The sequence below is a fragment of the Colobus angolensis genome, unplaced genomic scaffold (genome assembly GCF_000951035.1).
Source record: "Colobus angolensis palliatus isolate OR3802 unplaced genomic scaffold, Cang.pa_1.0 Scaffold26, whole genome shotgun sequence".
NCBI classification, from domain to species: Eukaryota; Metazoa; Chordata; class Mammalia; order Primates; family Cercopithecidae; genus Colobus; species Colobus angolensis.
The window spans coordinates 1,858,363-1,866,088 of NW_012115821.1; the positions used below are offsets into that span (position 1 = coordinate 1,858,363).

The window sequence follows — 7,726 nt, forward strand, 5'->3', positions numbered from 1 at the left end:
TACAATTAGGCCCTATAAAGCCAAATGTGAAGCAGAGGACACAAAGGCCCTCTGTGCATAGCCTTCAAAGACTGTCCAGAACCACCCCATGGTCAACGGTCTTTTATCAGGAAGAAATGCTGGTTGGCTGCTGTATTGAAGTCACAAAAAGGAGGGGCAGCATCAGGCAGTTGGTTGATATCAGTGTAGGACCCAGTCTTTCAAAAGGACTGGTTTTGTTTAACCCTTAGGGAAGAAAGCCTAATGGTGTTTAGTGAGGGAGGGGATATAATGAGGTGTGTATGACTTCCCACCCTGCCATGGCTAAGAACTCAGTTTTTAAGGTTTCTCTAGGGTCCCCTTGGCCAAGGGGGGTCCTTTCAGTTCGCTGGGAAGCTTGGAATTTTATTTTTATTTCTCAATGTCATCTCCTATTTATTCTCTAGATCTGATTATAGGTAGGCTACTTGTAAGCACGGTCAAGAATTGCAAATCCTGACTGTGCATAGCGTCTCATGCCTGTAATCCCAACACTTCGGGAGGCTGAGGTGGGTGGATCAATTGGGCTCAGGAGTTTGAGACCAGCAATTTAGTGAGACCCTACCTCTAGTAAAAATAAAATCAAAAAACTTAGCTGGGTGTGGTGGGGTATGCCTATAGTCCCAGGTCCTCAGGAGGCAGAGGTGGGAGAATCATTTTGAGTTCAGGAGGTTGAGGCTGCAATGAGCCATGATCATGCCACTGGGCTCCAGCAACAGAGCGAGACCCTCTCTCTAACTTTTTTAATTGCAAATTCTATTGCCTTGCATTAACCAAACCCCGTTCTTCCTGTTCACGATTGGAGTAAGATAAATAAGAGAAGGAAATAATGGCTATGAAGGTAACTTCCCAGTATTCACCCTGCCCCAGACAACTGGTTGAGCCAATCATGTTCATTTCATAGTCTAGTAAATAAGAATTTTCAGCTGACAATGAGATAGCAGGGAAAACCTCATGGGGTGGGGGGTTGCTTCTAAGCAAATTTCCTACTCCTAAGAGAGAACCACAGAAGACTCTTTCTTCTAGACATAATTGTGACTGTATAGGAAACTTGCAACTTTCAAAAGCATCCTGCTTTTAGACTAAAATAATGCTATCCTGAGAATGCTCTATGAATTCAAAGAGTCTGATTTCCTCAGTGGTATCGCTGAGCCACTCAGAGTACCAGACATAAAGCTTGTCTGACTTCTGGGCTGTTAAGTGAGATAATATATCTTCTATCTTTAAAATTGTCTTGAGTTAAGTTTCTGTTACTTGCAGTCAAAAGACCCTATTTTATACCAGTGGTAACCAAACAATGGTTATATACTTACTTGGGCAGTCAATATCATTCTTAACTGACCAGAGTTTCATTTAATATAGTTGAGTAATAAACTATCCCCAAACCTAGTGGCATAAAACAACCAGTTATTGTACTCACAGGTTCTGTAGGTCAGGAACTTGGACAGAGCACAGAGAGAATAGCATGTCTATGCTCCATGATATCTGAGGTCTGAGATGGAGGCCTAAAAATCTTTGAAGTCTTTAGAGTCCTTGAAGACTGAGGGCTTGATCATCTAAAAGTTCATCTACCCGCATGGTTTTGTTAGCTATTGGCTGAGAACCTGGTTGAGGTGTTGGCTAGAACATGTTCACCTAGCTTCTCCATGTGGCCTGGGCTTCCTCAAAACATGATAACTGGGTTTGGTTCCACAGGTCTACATCCCAAGAGGGAGTGAGAGCCAAGCAGAAGCCACATCACCTTTGATGTGCTAACTTCAGAAGTCACCCAGTGCCACCTCCATTGCATTCTATAGTTCAGGACAGTTACCAAGTTACATCCAGTTTCAAGCAGAGGGAACAAAGAAATGTCATTATCACGTTGTAAGAATAGCATACAGCATGGGATGTATATTTGTATGGCCAACTTTGGAAATGCCATCTGCCACAGTTTGCTTCTGGCCACAGTAATTCACAACCCTAGCACATGCAAAATATACCATTCCTCTCTTGAAACCCTCAAGTCTTATTGCAGAATCAGCTCAAAGTCCACGATCTTGTTGCCACAATCACCTCAGGTCCAGGTACAGATGTGGCTTTTCAGATGCAATTCTTTGACTTATAGCTGCTCAACTATATTCCTCTCCATCTTAAGACTGTTAATCAATGAGACAATTTATCTATTCCAGAAACATTCAACATTTAATGGTGGGATGGCCATAGACTCCCTGCTAAGAACAGCCCACCTCATAAAGAGGGGGCATGGGAGACAGACTGTCATCACTGTTTCACCACAGTTCTAAAATTCAAACAGGTGTATATTGCCATTCCATTGATTAGAGGGGCTCTTATCACACACACACACACACAAAGGGTTACTTCTCTGTAACATAATGGATGTGTTAATTTGCCAGCATATAGTAACCATTTCTCTATGTATAAAGTATATCAAAACATCATGTTGCCCAGCTTAAATATGTAACATTAAATAAATAATGTTTTAAAGTAAAATAAAATAAAGTCTAATCATTTTCAAAGTGGCAGAACAAAGACCCCATCTCTTGATGGAACAGTGTCCATATCATATTTTAAAAAGAGAATGTGGGATGGAATATATAGCTATAGCTATAGATTCATTCATTATGGAAAATACAATCTGCTGCAACTAGCTCAGAGATATGTTTAATTAGGGTGAGTTTCATATCTATAGACTATAATCTATAAGCAGTCCCAGGATCATTGCATAAAATGCACTCGCTGGATGAAAGATCTGAGTCTGACCACCAACTGGGTCATCAAGAATAAGATTCAATCCCTTTGTAGGCCTCATTACTCTTATTTATGAAAGATATATTTAAAACAGGCCATCCCTAAGGTTGTTTCCATGTCAAAAATATACTATCACTCATTTATTTTAAAAGATGCTCAGATGTTTTCCACCAATTGCTGTTTATCTGATGTTTACTTAATTTTGCTTAAACATCAGTATCCTCATCTGGGAAATGAGTACAATCATAACAATGTTTATCTTTTAAGGTTATTATGGAAATGAAATGATATATGTCAAAAAGCTTAAAACGAAACTTGGAACACAGTAAGTACTTAATAAATGTCCATTATTTAACAGAAAATTCAGTCACATTTGATAACCACACAGTTTGACCCCTTGGAAAGCTTATCAGTTACAAAAGAGGTTACTTTTATCAAAATGTTAAATCAGTAGATAGAGACACAGGCCAGATACATATAATCTCAGTATCCAATCAATGTGAAAAGAAATTGCTCTTTCCTGTTATTTTTAATAGAAAATATTTATTGGTGCCAGACCGGGTGTTACAGATTTATATGCATTTGATGCTTACATAAACCTTATAAGGGAGTTTTCAGAATTGAAAATTACTATATTTACCTACCCCATGAAATATTACTTTCTACACTGCTATAAATTCTCTACATTTTTAATACTTTTCACTTTCCTGCACTACCAGATATACCAGGTGAAAATATTTGAGAGATACTGAGGGTTATTAATAGACATCATTAGTAATAAACCACAATGTTAATTTCATGCCCCAAATGCTTCTTATCTTGCTCCTAATTGAAAAGAATTCCTTGTCTGGACCTCTCAGCCTCATGTCACCCCCAAAGCATAGCCAAGGATTGACTGGTTCCCTTTCTTAAAGAGTCAGACAATCGAAAGAAAGGGCAACCTTTCAATTAAGAGTTTCTAAAATAAGAGGAAAAAATTCCTGAAAGAGGAGAGATAGGGAAATCTCCCCTAATCATGTGATGTCTTTATTCCAATCATGAGAGTCCCTATTTCAATTGTTGTCTTTTGGATTATCAGGCTACCTTTTAAAATATGAAATGGTTTAAAATACTCAACTTGCCCTGGTACTTTTCAGAGCTAATATTTGTTGGGAATCTCCAAGAAGGGTCTGTGAAGTATATATTTAACCTTGAAACTCATTTTTATTTTTCTTATTGGACTAGTATTTATTGGAACATTCAGGGACTTTCAAGGTGAACTTATCAGTAATATACATATCCTTGTTATTCCGATGGAGAAATAGTAGTTTTGGTTTGGGAGAGGAATAAGGGGAATTGAGGCACTTCTTGGGTAGACAGTCTTAGATGGAGTGACTTACTGCAGCACTCCAAATGTCAGGATCAGCAGGAAGGCAAGAATGCCTAGAAACTGGGAACAGGAAGAGGGATGTTCCCCCAGATACATTTAAATCACTTTACGCTATTTCCTTTCATCTTACCAACTTCTGCGGGCTATTCCATTCATTCAACATGTGAACTGTAAAATGATGCCTGACCCAGGAACATTATCCTTATTCCGGTCCTTACTAATCCTTGTACTCCAGAGTATGAACTATCATCTACAAAATATGGGGCATGGTTGGGCACAGTGGCTCATGAGGTAATCCCAGCACTTTGGGAGGCCAAGGCAGGCGGATTTCTTTAGGTCAGGCGTTAGCCACCAGCTTGGCCAACATGGTGAAATCTCATCTCTACTAAACATACAAAAATTAGCCGAGCATGCCAGCATGTGCCTGTAGTCCCAGCCACTTGGGAGGCTGAGGCACAAGAATAGCTTTAACCCGGGAGGCAGAGGTTGCAATAAGCCAAGATCACACCGCTGCACTCCAGCCTGGGCAACAGAGCAAGACTTTGTCTCAAAACAATAAAACAAAATGTGGGGCATGGACTAATTTAGTTATGGCAAATAGGAGTCATTCCACTTACAGATGTTGATCAATCCTAGTAGCTTCCATCCATATTTGTTAATAAAAATAATTTTTTCGAAGACATGAGATCCTATATCTCATTGGTAGTAGGATAGGAAATGGAGCCATTATCAACTTCCCTGGTCTGCCTAGAGTTTAGGTGTGGAGAATGAAAACATATGGCCTCTTGTCTGCCATCCAGCACCAGGGACTCATTAAGTTCTAACAGTTTATGATCCTGACCCTGATAAGCAACCCTTGGGCTGCTGTTTGCTGGGGATTGTACCGATGTCTTCCCTAGAAGGAAGAATGTAGTAAGAGGATCCTGAAAGTTGAAAATAATAATAGTGACGATAAAGTATGGATATAAACATGTTATTCTTCCTTTTGGAGTAAAAATAAATGACATCTTATATCATTATTTGGGAAGCTTTGCATTAGATATCAATTTCTCTGAAACACAGAAGCCCACACTCTTAAGTGGTACAGCCTTTGTCATAATTTAAAACATTCATTCACATAAGTATAATATACGCTATCCATCTTGGACAGTTCAAAATGTTACACTTAATTTTATTTGATTAAAAGCCTAATTTTGGCCAGGCACAGTGGCTAACTCCTATAATCCCAGTACTTTGGAAGGCTGAGGCAGGCGGATCAGGTGAAGTCAGGAGTTCAAGACCAGCCTGGCCAACATGGTGAAACCTCGTCTCTACTAAAAATACAAAAATTAGTCAGCATTCTGGCACATGCTTGTAATCCCAGCTACTAGGGATGCTGAGGCGGGAGGATCACTTGAACCCAGGAGGCAGAGGTTGCTGTGAGCAGAGACTGTGCCACTGCATTCCAGCCTAGGCAACAGAGCAAGATTCCATCTCAAAAAACAAAACAAAACAAAACAAAACAAAACCTAACTTTTTAGCTTTGCCCAGCTTCCCACAATTAATCTTGACATATAAAACAGTGAGTCCCACACATCTCTGGGCCAATTTTTGCTTGAAAATGGCAGCTCTCTAGCAGCTGTTTGCAATATCAAGGGGATGCACAAGATCCTCCTCACTTTCCCTGCCTCGGGGCGACCAAACCCTTCTGGTGAGGCACCTGCCAGCTGAGCTGACCACTGAGGAGAAAGAGGACTTGCTGAAGTACTTCAAGGCACAGTTGGTGCATGTCCTGTCAGATAAGGGGCAGCTGAAACATGCAGCTTTTGCCACATTCTCTAAAAAGCAGCTATAAAGGCATTGACAAGACTCCATCAGTCGTTGAATTTGCAAAAGAGAAAGATCAAGCTCACTCCCCATGTCCCACTTCAGTCTCAAAAAAAAAAAAAAATTCTGATGACCCTGTCAAAGATGAACTTGGTTATTTAACAGTAGAAAATGGAATTGCACCAAACCACGGGCTGACTTTTCCTAATTCATGCCTCAGATATGTGTATCCACTACCTTCCAGCACAATCCTAGCAAACAGAGTAAATGCTTTGGCAAGCATGCCTAAGTTCTATGTACAGGTCCTTCATCTTATGAATAAAATGAATTTGCCCAAACCTTTTAGACCAATTACTGTGCGACCTCCCATGTATGAAGACCATATGCCATTGCATGCACCTCTTCCACCCACATCTCCTCAGCCACCTGAGGAACCTCCTTGGCCAGATGATGATAAGGAATTATCTAGAGAAGAATTAGAAGATGAAAGCAGTGATGATGAGGACTGACAGAGAATGAACAAACCAATGGAACTAGCAAATCTTCAGCCCAAAAGACCCAAAACAATAAAGCAGCACCATGTGAGAAAAAAAGAGAAAATTAAAGGATATGTTGAGCACACTTTTGTGTACTTCACACAGCAGTTTACATCTAGTGCTGTTACCTTCAGATGTATTTGACCAACCACAACCCGTAGGTAATAAAAGAATTGAATTCCATATATCTACCGACATGCCAGCTGCATTTAAGAAAGATTTAGAGAAGAAACAAAATTGTGAGAAAAAAACCATGATTTACCTGCTACTGAAGTTGATGCATCCAATATAGGATTTGGAAAAATCTTTCCCAAACCTAATTTGAACATCACAGAGGAGATTAAAGAAGATTCTGATGAAATGCCATCAGAATGTGTTTCTAGAAGGGAATTGGAAAAGGACAGAATTTCTAGAGAAGAAATGAAAACACTTTCAGTTTCCAGAAGTTATGAACCTGGTGAACCAAACTGTAGAATTTATGTAAAGAATTTAGCTAAACATGTTCAAGAAAAGGACCTTAAGTATATTTTTGGAAGATATGTTGACTTTTCATCAGAAACACAGTGGATCACGTTTGATATACGTTTGATGAAAGAAGATCATATGAAAGGACAAGCTTTCACTGGACTTCCTAAGGAAAAAGCAGCAGCAAAAGCCTTAAAGGAAGGTAATGGATATATGCTTTTTGGAAAACCCATGGTGGTTCAATTTGCTCGATCTCCTAGGCCAAAACAAGATCCTAAGGAAGGAAAAAGAAAGTGTTAAAAATTAATAAATGTTTCTTTTGAATCCTGTATCTTTCAAGTGCTTTCCAACTTGGATAGGAAGAAATTGACTACCTGAACTATGGAACTGTGCATAACAGCTTTGAAAGTATATTTAAAAATTAAATATATATGCCGTTAAATCAGTGTATTGGAACTATATTACATGTATTTTAATGACTTTCCTCAAATATAATCAATTATTTTCTTTTTCTTTTTCTTTTTTTTTGGTGGGATGGAGTCTTGCTCTGTTGCCCAGACTGGAGTGCAGTGGCACCATCTCAGCTCACTGCAAGCTTCGTCTCCTGAGTTTATGCGATTTTCCTGCCCCAGCCTCCCAAGTAGCTGGGACTACAGGCATCCACCACCACGCCTGGCTAATTTTTTTTCTGTATTTTTAGTAGAGACAGGGTTTCACCGTGTTAGCCAGGATGGTCGTGATCTCTTGACCTCGTGATCCACCCACCTTGGCCTCCCAAAGTGCT

At 39.7% G+C, this 7,726-nt stretch overlaps 1 pseudogene across 1 annotated transcript; it reads left to right on the forward strand.

The window, feature by feature from the left end:
- The first annotated feature begins 5,735 nt into the window (after positions 1 to 5,735).
- LOC105515348 lies at positions 5,736 to 7,446 on the forward strand (annotated as a pseudogene). The gene has a single exon (XR_001002305.1). The product of XR_001002305.1 is annotated as an RNA-binding protein 40 pseudogene (transcript).
- Positions 7,447 to 7,726: the final 280 nt, after the last annotated feature.